We start from the raw sequence: 16,561 nt of genomic DNA on the forward strand, positions 1-16,561 counted from the left end.
CTCAATATCTAGGGATCTGATTTAATCCATACATTTCAGAAGGATATATTAATTTATAGTTTCTTAAAATTAAATGTGAGATTTTAACAACTTAATAGAAATTTGGAAGTTTCAAACTTAAGTAATTTTTATCACTATAAATTACAGAATAATGTTTTTTCCATACGCCGATTTATTCTGTAAACTTAAAACATTTTGCAGGTTTAATAGGGTCTAGGTGTACTCTTAAATTCTGCAAATACTGTCCAAATAATTTTGGAAAAAGGCTGAGGGCATTCCCCAGGTCACTTTACTGTGTAATTTTTCCCCAAGTATGTTTTGCATTTTAAATGTTTTCATTCTTCATCTTAATCTTGTTATGTATCAGTAACACGTGATGTGTTGGCATCTTCTGGAATAACACATTTGTTCCAAGTGAAAAGGACTAGGTTCAGAAAATCTAGTCAGCCAAGAAGTTTACCCGACAGAAACCTATATTAAGTCAAAATTAGCATGCTCACATTTTCCATCAGAATTAAAATGGAATGAAGCCAAGAAGGCACTGTGAGAAGTTTGCTGATCTGCCTTACAAGAACAGCATTGAGTAGATACGTTATTTAGTCCTAGACAACAGGTAACATGTTGAAAAAGATCTTTTACCTGTAAATCTGAGATGGGGCTGACTGCACAAAATCCGATTGTGTTATTCCTCTCCTTAAAAGTCACATAAGATATAAGATTCACTAGAAGGATTTTATTTTACTTCCAAATGGTCTTATTTTTATGTTTAAAAGGAAAGTCGGTATTAAAATGCAGTGGCATTTTTACTCTTTAACAACCTAATCCTATAAGATATCCTTGAGCGTATTAGACTTTGATCTTGTCCAAGAGTTAACTAAATTTTGGGAAAAGGCAGCAACCTTTTCTGATGTGAATTTGAAGAATTGAATTTTCATTCTTGTCCTGCTACTAAATACTTCTGTGACTTTGGACATAAAGTCACGTTGGATGAGGTACACTATTGAAATAGTTCATGTTGAAAATTGGTTTGGGGCATGGATATGTAGGGCATGTTTATCTTAAAATAAACATAATATAAGATAGAAAAACCATTCACTTATCCTTCATTTACCATACTTTTATTACACACTTTCTGTCTTCTAATGTTGCAATACGCCCTGTGGCTTCAAGGAATATACTCTCTGATCACATTCTGGAGGGAAGACAGACAAATACAAGGAATACTTTGGGAACAGATAGGTGTGTATCTGACTTGAGATATCAACTGAGTTGGCAACTAAAGGCTGATAAGGAGTTATCTGGGCAAAGGAAGGAAGTAAGCAAGTTTCAGATAGAGGGACCAACATGAGCAAAATCCTAGAGAGACCTGAGAGAGAATGGTACGGCCAGAGGACGGCAGAGTTTAGTTTAACTGCAGAATTGGAGGTGAAGAGTAGTGAGTTGCTAATTTGAGGTTGTAAACAGGGAACAGGAGGTGAAAGTGGAAGGAGATACGTATTTTTTCCAATGGATTGCATAGGTCCACGACTGATTTTTTAAGGAGGAAGTGACATAATTGTATTTTCCACTGTCTTTCCTTTCAGTTAATGGCTGTTTCATTCTTGTAGTTGATTAGGATAAAACTCTTGGCATTATCCTTAGTTGTTTTTTTTTTTTTAATTTATTTTTTATTTTTTATCTCTCACATAGTGCATATGGTCTATTAGAGAATTATACCAACACTGTATATTGGGCACCCCTATGCACTACTTCAGAATCCTCTTGGAGCTACCCCTGCTACTCTCACAGCTGCAGCAACCAGTTCTAAGAAGGCTTGCCCCGCTTTGCGAAAGTGAAATTGGATACTGTCTTACCTCTTGGCCTCCTTCCCTGTGGCCTCTTTGATGTAGCACGATGGACTCCGGCAGGAACCATTTTCTATTTGTGCATTACTTGCAAGGAAGGGGCAGATAACTGCCATAGGCCAGACATGACTAGTGGGAAAGGAGGTGAGGGATAAGCACTTCTTTTATCCCCAGGATAAATATACTGAGACTCATGTCATAATATCTATTGGGAGTGAACTAGATAACTCATCCTCACATGGCCATTCTTTTCTTTCCTGTTTTACTGCCCTGGTCATGTACTCCTGCTTCCTGGGATGACATTCTCAAGAAAACTACCTTTATTCAAACAGTTGTTGTAGGCTCTACTTTCCTGGGAAATTAAGGTTATGACAGTACCTTTAAAATATATCTTGAACCTGACTACTTATCATCACCTCCACCAGTACTACCCATATCCAAACCACAATCAGCTTGCTTTAATTACTGCGATCATTTCCTAACTGGCTCTCTGCTTTTATTTTTGCCTTCTCGTCTATTCTTGGCACAGCAACCAGAGTAAAAGTTCCAACAAGGCCCTCTAGGATCTGTCCCCTTTCTTCTCTGACCTCACTTGCTACTGTGATTCTTTTTGCTGGACAAGCTGGCACTTTTATCCCCCTTGAAGACAGCAGGCACACTTCACCTCAGGGCTTATGCTTGCTTTTTCTTCTGAAGCAGTCTTTCATTTCATAGCTCTCTCTTCACCATTCGTTTTCAAAAATAACTTCTGCACTGAGGAAATCCTTACCATCTTCTTTAAAATAACAACCATTTCCAACATATTCCGTCCCACTTCCCTGCTTTATTTCTCTCCATAGCACTTACCAGAGTTAACGTGCTTATTTATTTATTTATTTATTTTTGCTTACTATCTCTTTTCCTCCAATAACTGTAAGCTTTTTCAGGGCAGGGGATTGTGCCTATTTTTTTTTTTCCCACTGTTACATTCTTGGGCCTAGAACAGAGCCTGGTACCTGGTAGGTGCCCAATAAATAATTGCCAAGTTAAGCAAGTGAATGAATATATATTTTAGAAAATGTAATTCTGCAAATATAATATTGTAAAGATGATTTAAAGGAAAGTAGGGCCAGAGAGCAGAGATCAGGAGCCTATTGCAGGCAACGAAAAATGATGAGGGCCATGTTGAGCATCTTTTAACAGCATCAAAGGAAAGTTGAGGAAGGATTACAGAAACATTTAGAAGATTAACATGTTTGTGCTGTTGATGGATTGGGTATTTTGGATATGAGAGAGACGTCTAGGAAGATTCTCAGGTTTCTCTCCGTGGCAGATGGGTAGATGGTGGTTATGTTCATCAGAGAGATACTGAAGGAAGAGCAGATTTAGAAAGGAAAGGAATAGGTGGAAAAGCTTCAGGGAAGAAGAAGGAGAACTTCAGATTTAAATGTGTTGAGTTTTCTGTATCAGCAAGACCTCTTAGCCTGAAATGATAGATACCCAGTAATCATTTAAATGCATAGGACTAAAGCTTTTAGAAAAGGGTAGTTGGAGATTAACTAGAGCCTGGTAAGGTAGTTGTGCCTCGATGTAGGCCAGTGACCTGACAACAATTAAACAAGGAAAAGCCAGATAATATTCTGTGTTCTTATATGAGCATAGGAAATCTTAATTGTTGTTACTGTTTCTTTCCTAGACTATTTTTTTTTAAGTTAGGAAGAGAGAACTAAAAAAGAGAAAGGAAGAAAAAATCTCCTTGATTCATTATTGCTAGTACATTTTGAAAGAAAGAAAAGACATATATCTTAGGATAAAGTATCTGAGTACCTCTAGAGTGCAAAGAATTTACCTTTAGCTTGTTCTGGATAGCCTCAAACTCTATATTTTACTTTCATAGCCATCTTCTTTTATTGAAAATATGTTGAAGTACTTTTTTTTCCCCCTTTAGTCACTAGAAATGAGTAAGTTCTTTAGTAAAACGTCTAGAATTCATGAAATGAAAAATGTCTAAATGTTTCAAGTAAGATTTCTAGCATATATGTATCTGCTTAGTAATATAAATTTTAAGTGCTTGTGTTCTTCACCAACATATTTTTCATGTATTTTGAAGCTTAGATTTTTGCCAATAGCTTTCATAGCTCTGGTGATTTTTTATTACCTTATTTAGTAAAGGAGAGTTGAGCATCTTGAACTGGTCTTCAACCTAGAATCTTATTAAGCAATTTGATTTCTCAAGAGGGAAATACTGTTGGAAAAGATTACTATATACAGATTTCTGGGCCAATAGAGGATAGTAATGGGAAAGACACCACACAAGGAATTTTATAGAAACAAAAACAAAATCATTCTGTCAGATCTGTGATTATCTTGCAGTTGCTGAGTGCACCTTAGCTTAAGGTGAAATCTTTGACTTGCTATTTGAATTTAATCCTTGCTATTTATTCTCACATTGACACTTTGCATTGCCTTAATAATATGTTGATGATCTCATAGTCATGGCTTACATTGGATACTCACTAGTGCACAGATGCATTTGGGGCTATACTGCTTGAATTGCTATCAATAAAGCATGGACTCTGAATACATACTTGAGATCTAAAGTAGATTGCTGACAGTGAAATTATAGTTCTTTATTACGTGGAAGAAATTCTGAGAACCACAATTCAAGGGCCCAAGGTAATTCGGATTTAATTACAAGAACCTTTTATATTTACTTAAAGGAAGCATGGTTGTTTAAAGAAACTATGAATAACTGTACTAGGGTTCTCCATAGAAATAGAACCAGTAGGAGACATATATATTAAAATTATATTATAATTTAATATATATTGAACCTTAAACATATATTTATTATAAGTAAAAGGATCACGTGATTGTGGAGGCTGACATGTCCCCAGATCTGCAGTCTGCAAGTTGGAGAACAAGAAAAGCTGATGATGTAGTTCCAATTTGATAGCAGGCAGACAAGAGATCCAGGAAGAGCTGATGTTTCAGTTTGAGTTCAAAGGCAAGAAAAAAACCTCTATGTCCCAGCTTGAAGGCAGTCAGAAAGGAGAAATTCCCTCTTATTTAGGAGAAGTTCAGCCATTTTGTTCTATTCAGGCCTTCAGCTGATCAGATGAGGTCCATCCACATTAGAGAGGGTAATCTGCTTTCTACAGTCTGTCAGTGTTAACGTTAAACTCATCCAAAACAACTGCACAGAAATACCAGAATGTCGTTTGACCAAATGTCTGGGCCTCCTGTAACCCAATCAAGTTAGCACATACAATTAATAATCACAATAACTATTTTAAATCTGTTCAAATTCATTTAACCAATAAGCATCTTAGGTATAGCTCTTTGGATTCAGGAGTGGGTAAGATATTTTGAATATCTAAAGAAGTAGAAGACAAATGTAAGATAACCCTTAATAGACCAAAATAAAGTAATATGAAATCAAGAAAAAATAGTTTTGTTTTTTTTTTTATGTTTACATTCTTTGCTAAGACATTTTTCATGTATATTGAAGCTAACTACATAGGACTAAAATTGGTTTTTTATTCTGAACTTTAAATTATTGAACAGACATTAAGAAAACCATATACTTGATTTTTCTTATTCATTCCTTTTTTTTTCCTTATCATATATTCATCTGGAAGTTGGTAGCATAATCATAATGAACTAATAAAAGCTTAGTCTGTTAAATAATTATTGTATCTAGAGGATACCACCAAAATAAAATTTCTTCAGCATTTTTGGCCCCTGAGTTGCATTATTCTATTCCTGTATCATATTTGTGGCCCACTTTGTGCCATGTGTTTCTGAATTCGGGCAGTATAAAATGTTTCAATATTTACTGGATATGGTAGGTGAACAGTTTTAATCTTTTTTATTTGAAAAAGCATGAGTGTCCTTATAATTATTTAGCCACAAAGTGTAACTTATTATTTAAAAAAAATTTTAAATTATAATTGACATAAATATTATGTTAGTTTCATGTATACAACATAATGATTAGACCTTTATATAACTCATGAAATGATCACCACGATTAGAAAAGTAACCATTGATACCAAACATAAAAGTGTAGCTTATTAAATAGTCATTAAAAATGTGTCCCCTCGCTCCACCCCACCTGTACCCAGTCTCATCCAAGCTTTAAGAAGTAAAAAATATGTCTATGGCCATGCCACTCTGAACAAACCTGATCCTGTCTGATCTTGGAAGCTAAGCAGGGTTAGGCCTGGTTAGTATTTTGATGGGAGACCACTCAGGAAGACCAGGTGCTGGAGGCGTAAAAAAAAAAAAAAAAAAAAAAAAGAAGTGAAAAATACAAAGCAATTGGGGAAACAATTTTAATAATTTGGTAAGTGTATTTGGATTAATTTTAGACATTTTGGAGTCAAATACAAAAACAAAAATTATCTTTTAATTTAAAAACATTTAAACAATTTAAGAATTCTAAATTTGGCCCATATTGGAAATTATAGAACTAGGGGCTCCATTAAATAAGCATAGTCATTGTCTTAATATTTATGTCTTAATTTCTCCAAATTTAACCGATATATCTCTTATTTCTGGTTACGTGATGATGACAAGGTTGCTACTTTCAAAATACAATGACTATGAAAGTAACTTTATAAAATATATATTTATCTCTTTTGATTGAGAAAACCAAACTTGTAAGACAAAAGGGGAAAAAAATCATTACTGTACATCTGGAATTAGCAAACATATTTTTCCCTCTTTTATAGGTACCCTTCTCAGCCTCATTCAGTGAATCAGATGTGGTGGGTTTTCGAGAGATTTGTTCTCAGTGAGTTAATATTTGACTTGCCAAGCCGTTTGCATTTCCTAGACTGACCTTGAAGACACTGGCATTGCCATGATATCTTGTGAGCATCTCCCTCCTTTGGACAAGTAGGAAATATTTGAGGCTCCAACTTTATCGAGTGAAGCTTATCCACATGATAACAGTCCCTGACTTCTGTGTGGTACTGATGTAAAACACCACACTTTGGTGAATGCTTTCTTTGAAGACTCAAATCCAGTGTGAAAACCTTTTTTAATGAAAAAAGTTTGTGGCACTTTCATAATAGCTGGGCTTACCCTGTTGATTTAGATCAAAATCATTTCCTCCCAACATCATAACCATTTTTACTGTTCAGTGGTGCAGAAGGCATCATAAAGAGCTGGTGAAATGTTTTGGATCATTCAGAATTGGATGAGAGATAAAAAAATGAAAATATCGCCAAAAGAGGTAATATTGTGGAGAACTTCTTATGAAGGCAAAAATAAAAGTATCTCTACACTAAGAATTATCTTAAATGTTCTAATGATGTGAACCATTCAGATAAACATCTAATACAAAACCAGATGTGTACAATCCTGCTGAGTCTTTCTTCATTGCCTACTCCACACTGGAGTCTTAGCTGTTTTCTCTTTCAGATTTCAGGGAAAGGAAACACAACTCCTCTTAATGTTTAATGAATGTTTATGAAGTCCTTTGACAATTAAGGACTCATTAAAATTCACTTCAAAAGAAAAGAGATAAAAACTCTTTTAAGACCAAAGCAGAATGCGGTGGCAAGTAGAAAATCACATCTTTTTTATTTTATTTTATTTTTTTATTGTTGTGAGTTGTCCAGTCAGAAACACTGCAAAAGAATTAAGATTCTTTTAAAAATGATTGTGGTAGTAGTTAGAATATAATAGACAAATTTTATGATCACAAAGTGACTTTAACTTTGCATTGACTATTGTCTTTGGTGTTTTTTTCTGAAGATACTAGGAAATCCTGCTTTTATATGTATGGCATATCACAGTGGCTTTGGAGTCAGACTTCTTGTGTTTAAATCTCAGTTTCAAGTCTTTCTAGATCTATGACCTTGAGCTAGTTCTCATTGCCTCAGTTTCTGTATTGTAATATGGGCAAAATAATACTACATGACTCATAAGCTTGTTGGAAGAAGCAACTGAGTTAATACATGAAAAACACTTAGAATTAGTGCCTGGTGCACTGATTTTCTCTTCTTTGAGCATCTTTCTTTTCAATTTATACTTTGTTTGGCCCATATTAGGGCCCTTTGGAAAGGTCTGTATTTTCCCCTGGCTAAGATGGTGCAAAGGAATAGTTAATGAATCCTCACTTCTGATGGGTAGCATTTTAGCTTCATTTTTCATTTCAGTTTTTCTCCATTCCTTCTTCTCAGTACAACAGGGCTCTGTGTCCTGCCACTTCCAGCTACCTTGGACTACAGCTGTTCTCTTCATCCAGATATGACACGCAGAATATAGAAATGCCTACATATATATTTAGTTACTTTCAAAAGCACAGTCTTTATGAATGAGGAATTGCTAAAGTTCAACAAGGTATTTTGAAGCTAGAATAGTTATATCATTTTTGCTGTTACTCCATGTAAATAATTTATATTTAATAATGGATATAAAGAAATATCTGGACATGAAATCAGATAATAGCCTAGAAAGTTATTATAATGCTCATCATTATTTTAAATATGAAATAGAAGTATGTATTGGAATGAGCAGAGAAGTAATAAAGCATCCATCCACCTATTTATCTTTCTATGAGGCTGAACGTTAGCAGAAGTAAGTACTGACCTGGAAACCAAAAATTTGAAGTTCTATTGATAAATATATTCCTCTCAAGAACATCCTATTTATTCTTAAGTAATTTACTATCCTAGTTTACACGCTGTGGGTCATAAGATTAAATTTGTCTTTGTAAAGTGCTGAGTTGTTGTTATTTAACTCAAACCTTATCTTTCAGAAAAGCCTCATAAATATAATAATAATTAGTCATAGTTTCCACTGGATTTTTTACTGCTTTCACCATGTGCCCTTCCCAGTCTGTATGCAAGGTGTTAGATCAGTTTCACAGTAACTGAATAAACTTTCACTCCTAATAATTAGTTTTTATTGAAAAAGTGATTGCTATATTTATAATTTTTGAGAAGATAGTGAATCTGCTAAGATTTATTCTTCAGTTTTTCAGGTGCATCACAGGCAGACTTTATTTTCACTTGCTATATGCACATGATTCAGTATTAGTAATGACTTTGATATTAGAACATAATCCTTTTACCATTCAGTTGCTGGTGTGGACTTGGATGTTTACTCCTAGTTTTGATGGTTGTTAAATCTGTCTTTATGATTCTTAGCCATCTAGTCCTTATTTTGGAGTGGAAACACTTTAGTTTAGAGAACATACTATTTCTACATTTTCCAAGTAGATACTCAACACACTGATCAGTCTGCTTCTTAGTATTTGCTGTAGGAAGATTTCTGTCTCCAGCTCAGTGTGGTCTATAACTTCCTTCCCCCATACAGCCACTATCACAACCCAAAGTCCATTTCCTTTCTAGTTGTAGATGCCAAGAGCTAAAGCATCAAAGTTGTTAAATTGTCTAAGAAAGAAGAGAAGGAGCTCCAGATGTTGAACTATGAGTGTCCTGTAACTGTAAAACAGGCTTAATTTTTTGTGTGTATAAGTGGCGGAATGTTCAGAAAGAAAGCTAAAAGCATTCCAAAATTGTGTGCAGAAATGGAAATATTCAGTGAATAAGCTTATCTCTTCCCAAGAGTCCTACCTTGATTTACAGCCTTCATTTCACTATATATGTAAGAAAATTTCAGGATGAACTGATGCTTTGCTTGGAGGCATGAGCTTATTTTGAGCTCTACAGGAATCCATTCTTATTTTATTAGTATTACACACTAGAAAGGTCTTATGCTGTAGTTGGCTTGTCTTTTAGCCCATTATGAGAATGAATGTCTTTTCTTATATAAAACTACTTTAAAAAGTTATAATATAGTTTTTATTAAATTTGTTTTTATACTCAAAACTTAATTATCTTTCCTTCAAAAATTTGCAAAGGCTAAAATCAGAGTTAGACGCATATGTGAGCCAGTTAACATCAAACAATAAAATTCTTTAGTCACAAATTTCAGCTAATAATATATCAATTTTTCCCATTTCTGAGGGGGCAAATACTGTTTAAGGTACTATTCTAAGCATTTTACATATATGAATGAATAAATACTGTTACTATTCTCATTTCACAGATGAGTAAATTTGAGGTTCATGGAGGCGAAGTAAATAGTCTGAGGTTAGACAGCTAATTATTCAAATTAAGAATCATCTGGGTGACTCATATATAAATAAACTATACTATTTGCAATAAGAGGGTGATAGTTGATAGGCAAGAATATATATGTGCAATTAACTGCTGTTCAAGGTAGAATAACATATATAACATGGTAAAATTCCATAGAAACATCGACAAAGATGCGTATATTTCTGATTGAGAAATGTATAACATACATGGTGAAGGAGATGCAGGCTGTTATAGACTGAAAAAATATTATGAACAAAGGCATGGGGATATAGAAAGCATATAAGAATAAGATATGGACAGGGAGAAGACCATGGTAGGAGATAAAATTAGAAAGATAGGTAAGGTCAATTAATGAAGAAACCTGAATGCCTTCCTAAGAATTTCAGAACCACTAGAGCTTTTTGTTTATTTTGCTTTAGCTTTTTGGTTTTACAAGTTCATGCATGTGTGTTGTTATTTTTAGAAGGCAGCAGTGCAAATAATGGATTATAGAAGTGGGAGGGAGATCAGAGAGTAGTACAATGGTACTGATTAGGGACAAGGATAAAGGGGATAGAAACGAGGGGCTCCAGCCATTGGCTTGTATTTTGCCATAAGGGAATACAGCAGATTTAGGAAAACCTATCCTTGTTACTGGCGGAGAAGAAATCAAAGCTACACACACCTGCTGATGGTGACATCACCATCATCATTGAGCGATTTGGTTAAAGCAGTTTGTGGAGTAGTGAAAATCTCAGGTCAGCATTATAACCTTATATATCTGAGCCTTGGTCATTATAAAAATACCTACATTGCCTGGGTCTGGTAAGAATTAAATGAAAGTATACGAAAACTCTTAAAACTATTTTACCTGTCGTAAGTACTCAGTAAATAGTAGTTTTCTTTCTTTTATTTGTAGATCGTTTCATCAGTAGTTATTTACTTGCCTGAAACATACACAGCTACTGCGATAACCTTTGTAAAGGGTTGGTTGACAAGCTGCTTTCTACACACAAGTTTTAGGTTGTCTTCTTACATTTTCAGGTGAGCATCCATATTACCTATATATTCTCTTAATTCTCTTCTGATTAAAAATAGGACATTAGAGTTCAGTGAAGTTATATAACTAGCTTTACATCATTATATATCAGTAAAAGATCTGAGGTAAATGATTAAATGCAGCCAGTTATAAAACTTCATTTATACTTTATATGGATGTTATAGAATGTATTTATGTATAATCTTTGAATCTGTTTAACAAACACACATATGTTCATGTCAGTGTCTTGCAAAGTATAAGATGCTATGAAGATATACAATATTGTTAGAAAGTGGTAGCTAATACTACCTAGCAGTTGGTAATAACTTGCAAAGTGAATTGAATATGGCATACAAGGCATGATATTTTTAAGATATACTTATATAAAGTGCTCTTAAGGCAAAGTTGATATGACATACGAAATAGCCCTAAATATGAGTAAGCAATATTGGTGATGCATTATGTTCTATCCTGTTTTCTTTGAGCACCACCACATTTATTTATCAGCGCTGGCAGAAACTGTGATAATGGAATTTCCACATGTCTTTTCTTCCTAATAGTAAAATCATTTTATAAAACAAATTAGAAAGTGGCTAAAATTGACTAAAAATTGGAAATATGAATTTGTACCAACAGGTGTCACCAGTATAAATACCAGTAGGTCATTTATCACACTCTAGAAAATAGACTTGTGTATATGTTTTTTAACTGGTATATATCTTTAAATTAAAATCTGGGTTCTGGTAGTGACTTTATACTTTATGTAACATGAGTGAAAGGTGTATCCTTTTCTGTGTTACAAACCTCACAATCTTTACTGTCAAGTTTTAAGCCATAGAGTTCTGAAAAATGAAAGAACTAACGTTCATTGGGCACTTACTCTATCACGATCTCTGGGCACTGTGCTAAGCGCTGTTTTTTTGGACTTCATTTAATCTTAGCAACAACCATGTGAGAAGTAGACATTATTACTCCTATTTTTAAAATGGAGAAATGATGATCTAAAAAAACCGATGAATTTGCCCAAAGGCACACAGATAATTAGCCAAGCTGGGTACAATCTCCAGCCCTGTACATTCTTCTCTAAATGCTGTTTAGGCAACATTGGCATTAAAGACGATATTCAGACCTTCCTTTCATGCCTGTGTTCCAGTGTTCCACTCTTTATTAACTGAAAATATAATTTAATTGAATTGGCTAGGTCAAAGTCTTTCTTAAATTCAAAAATTATATGGCTTCAGGAGGGTGGGAGGCAGAAGGGGTGTCAGAAAAATTCAGTTGCATTTTTGCATTGAGTTAGAGAAAAGCTTGTCTCAATATGGGTAACCTTTCAATGTTCGGATATGAAAAATAAAAAACAAAAGAAAGAAAAAATATTGCCTTTGATTTACAACCGAAAATCAAAAAAACAAATAGAAGTCAATCAGGACTGATTAGTGCTGTATTTTACAAACTCTTTTTTTTTTTAATTATTTTCTGAGAACATGAACTTTCTGTGTCTGTTTGTTTTACTTTCATAGTAATGGAATCATTTTTTTTTCTCAAATATTTGTCAACATTTCATAACTGGTGGTATATAAGTGGCACAAGCTTAATTAAGGTCCTGTACCTCAATTGTATCATTAAAAGACCAATTAAAAACAAATTTACATTAATAATTGCTTTTACATGTATTTGGCACACATAATACTTTTGCGAGCAATCTAGTGTTTCTGAGAATCTCTCTTTAAATCTCAAAAGTGTTCAATAATTACATACATTTCCTTCATTTTTTCTTTTAAATATTCTTTTATTTTCATTCCCTTTTATTCCACCATCATAAAATTTCTTAACTTATCTTTAAAAATATACAAAATTTATATCTCTGATTCTAATGACCACTAGTCAGTCATCTAATGTGGCAGTTCTCAAAGTATGATTTGCAAGCATAATAACAATAAGGTATATTATTAATGTTTACACTGAGAGTACAAAAGAAATAGTAGGTAGAACTGCTGGTGGAAACAGCACAAATCGAAACAGCACCAAATTGTATTTATATTCTTCACTGCCATGTACTCACAGTAAAAGATAGCCAACCAAACACCAAAAAAAAAAAAAAAAGCAAGCTTTATTTAATAATATCCTGCATGAAACAGTAAAAATTATTAATTTTATTAAATACCAACCTTTGAGTAAACGTCTTTTTAATATTATGTGTGACAAAATGTGAAACATACATAATGAAATTCTTCACCATAATGAAGATTAATGGTTACCTTGACACGTTTCTCATAAAACACAATTTTTACTAGAGATAAAGACTGATTGACAAACTATCAAGATTATTTTAAGATTATTCAGATGTGAGTATTGGCAGACATATTCTCAAAAATGAACAAAGCAAGCATGTCATTAAAAAGAAAAACAACTGACAGTATTTATTGCTAATAGTAAAACTCAAACTTTAAACAAAAAATAAAATTTTGGAAAGTTCGTATCCACAGAACTTACTTGTATAGCTGAGTGATCCAAGATTTTTTTTCCAAGTGATTGGTGCCCATTGTTTTATAATCACACATGTGTGAAAAATCCATTCGAAGTACATGATAGACGGTAGATTTTAATTTATCAGAAAATGAAATTTTCATTTATAGGGTTTCAGATTCTACATTGTAGCTAACTTTTAAGAGACTCCTATTTGTCTAGTTCTTGTGTAGTATCAAAATAACCACTATTATACGAAAAGACTATTAACATATTCCTCCTTTTCCAACTACATATCTATGACCATATAGTCTTCATATATGCCAACCACAGCAACATACTACAGTAGATTTAATGCAGATATTCAATTTCTTTTATTAAGTTAGACATTAGATTTGTAAAATGTAAAACAGTGCCACTTTCTTGTTCATTACTACATTTAAATGAATTATACATATTTAAAAACAGTTCAGTTTTAATTTCTAATATGGTAAGTAGTAGTTTTAATAACTATCATACACACAAAGAAAAAATTTGGCATCCTCAATAATTTTTAATAATGAAAAGTGTCCTGCAAACAAAACATTTGAGAACTGCTGTCTAGAAGAGTCATTGTCATCTTTTAAAAGAGACTTTTAAAAGTCACAGAGACTAGAGCTTGCATACTGTCTTTGCTTGTTGCTCATTTGTTTGTCCTCAGGCAAATCACCTTTCCCAGACCTAGTACCCTAATCTATAAAATGAGTATTTTGAGGACTATGTTATATGAGATTTATATACACAGAATAGGAGATAAACAATTACATCTTACTTAATCCTCTCAAAAACTGCTTGAAGTGTGAGTACTATTACGATAAAGTGTTTGAGACTAAAGGAAAAACACAAAACAAATGAGAAAGAAGACCGAAAGTCTTCCATAACTTTCTCATTACTTCTATTGGAAACAAAATTACTAGAAAATTTTTTTCAGGCCTTAGGAACTCAGTACTTGTTAGAAATTTAGCTGAAGCTGAAGTGATTTGAAAAGGGGGTTTGGGGAGATGTAGTACTGTAATAAAAAAGCGAAAGGAACTAGAAGTGTTTGAAACAGGAAAATTTATATGACAGCCAGGATCAGATAACCCATCTTCTCAGAGCAAGCTAATAAGATTTCAGGATAACACTATTTTTTGGTGATTTCTAGAGAGGAGGGCATAGTACTATACTATGTATGCTGATGCTTCCTCTCCACCCACATCCTGATACCTTATGGAGGATGGAATTAAAGTTTTGGTACCACCAATCTATGCTGTTTATTCTGTTTGTTTCTTTATAATTTGTTCCCATTTTACTATTACTAAGAAGAATTAAAAACATAATCGATAGAGTTAATATGCTATCAGAGTAAAATCCAACTTTTATTTAATAATAGTTTGTGTAAATAATAAGCTCAAGAGAAATGAAAGTTATTTCCAGACTACTCTAATATATTAGTTTAATTTTGGAAATTCACAGCTGCTATTCATTTTTGGCTTTTTTCTTTTTTCTTTTTTTCTTTCTGATGGTCTCTTTTCAGTCTATTCAAATCTCTTTCCTAGTAAACTCATTAATGCAACTCACAAGAATAAATAACTTTATATGTGTGTAATATTCCATGAATATGTAAATGTAGATGTCGACTTTAAAATCTGTCTGAAATTATGTGGGTTGACATCAGGAACATCCATATATACATCTGTATCTAATATATAAAGATATATGTACTTAGTTGTGAATGATTTCCTGTGTTTGTAGCCAGGCAGACTTGGATTTATTTTATTCCTCCTGTCTATGACTAGTTATGATCTTAGGCAATGGGAGGTTAGATGTCCTTTTCCCAAATTCTTTATTAAGTAAGGAAAGTAGTTGGAAGTAGTTAGAGGTATAACATGTTACAGTGTTTTGGAATGTTTTGGTTACCAGAGCAGCCACTACTTTCTGCACGCTATTCCTTTCTTTAGAAATATCCATTATCACTCTCTTTGTTACCCATCCAGGGGATGTGGTCATGGGAAAAGCAGTCACTGTGTGACACTACTATATTATGGTGTTGACTCAAGGTCATTTCCTTCACACTAAATTTCTAATCTGGACAGGTATGTTTGGCTGAGTCTTTTCTAGTGAGCTAATTCATTCACTGGTATTCCTTCTGCAAACATATCCTAAGAACTTATGTTTACTGCCTAAGCCTTATATGGTAAATCATCACTGTGCTGGTTTTCCAAACAAAACATTCTGGACATTCTGGAGATTTCCAAGTCAGTAGCGTGGCTAAGGCTAGAAATTGTGATTCCTACACCTGTTTGGAGTCTAGTTATCCTGTTACACGTGTGACTTGGCCCATTGTAAATGTCGGTGCTTGGTTACAAGTTTTGTATATGTTACTACATTCTTTTAAATTTTTTTTTAAGTTACTACATTTTGATATAAAGGCAGAAGGGTAAGCATCTCAGGTTTTCCTTTCAGGGTTCTTTAGCTCTTTCTTCCAAATACACTCATTTTCTCTTTGTTCTAAAACCCTTCTTCAGGTGGGCTGATCTAGGCTGGGAAAAATACTCATTGTTCATAACCCAGGAAGGAATGTATGAGGCAAACCATCCTCTGTGAGAGAAACTGGTCCTGGGTGTGTGAGAAGAGATGAGATCCAGCAGACAAACGGCAGGGGAGCTCCCCTGAGATGACAAGCAAGGCTAAAAAGTTCACAGTTAGGAGGTGTCTGTTGAGTGCAGGGGGGCAAACCAGGACATTCTACACCTGATATTTCCTGTCTTCCCAGTGGGAGTGGGAGGGAAGAAGGGAGACATTTGGATCTTCAGGAATATTGAGGTTTTTGAGAAGCAAATGGGGATTAGGAGACAAAAAATGAAGAAGGAAGGCAGAGAAGGATCTCAGATAAAAAAAACATGTACTCTTCACATATACTCGAGAAGAGAGAGGCTCTGCCCCTGTGTTCCCCATGCATGTGGAATATTGGTAGTGAAGCCTCTGGATTTGCTGCTTACTGAGAAGAAAAGCAAAGCCGGGAAACTTGACATGTGTAGATATGAAATATATAAGTAAATTTATCAGCCAATACAGATTTTAAGCTCAGTGCATCCTACTCTGAGAATTAGCTG

The 16,561-nt window shown here is 33.9% G+C and overlaps 1 protein-coding gene and 1 pseudogene across 11 annotated transcripts in view; both read left to right on the top strand.

Moving 5' to 3' along the window:
• The window catches only part of BMPR1B (bone morphogenetic protein receptor type 1B), a 247,075-nt gene that overhangs the window by 164,284 nt on the left and 66,230 nt on the right, over positions 1-16,561 (top strand). For 4 of the 11 annotated variants that reach the window (XM_025046011.1, XM_015588486.2, XM_015588493.2 and 1 more), the window contains one exon: positions 10,842-10,966. The exons of the other annotated variants lie outside the window; for them this stretch is intronic. The gene's annotated coding sequence lies outside the window, so the exon portion shown is untranslated. The remainder of the gene's footprint in view (positions 1-10,841; positions 10,967-16,561) is intronic. 11 annotated transcript variants of the gene reach the window in all.
• Positions 5,982-6,100, top strand: LOC112478976 (annotated as a pseudogene).

The sequence above is a fragment of the Pteropus alecto genome, unplaced genomic scaffold (genome assembly GCF_000325575.1).
Source record: "Pteropus alecto unplaced genomic scaffold, ASM32557v1 scaffold63, whole genome shotgun sequence".
Taxonomy (NCBI): Eukaryota; Metazoa; Chordata; class Mammalia; order Chiroptera; family Pteropodidae; genus Pteropus; species Pteropus alecto.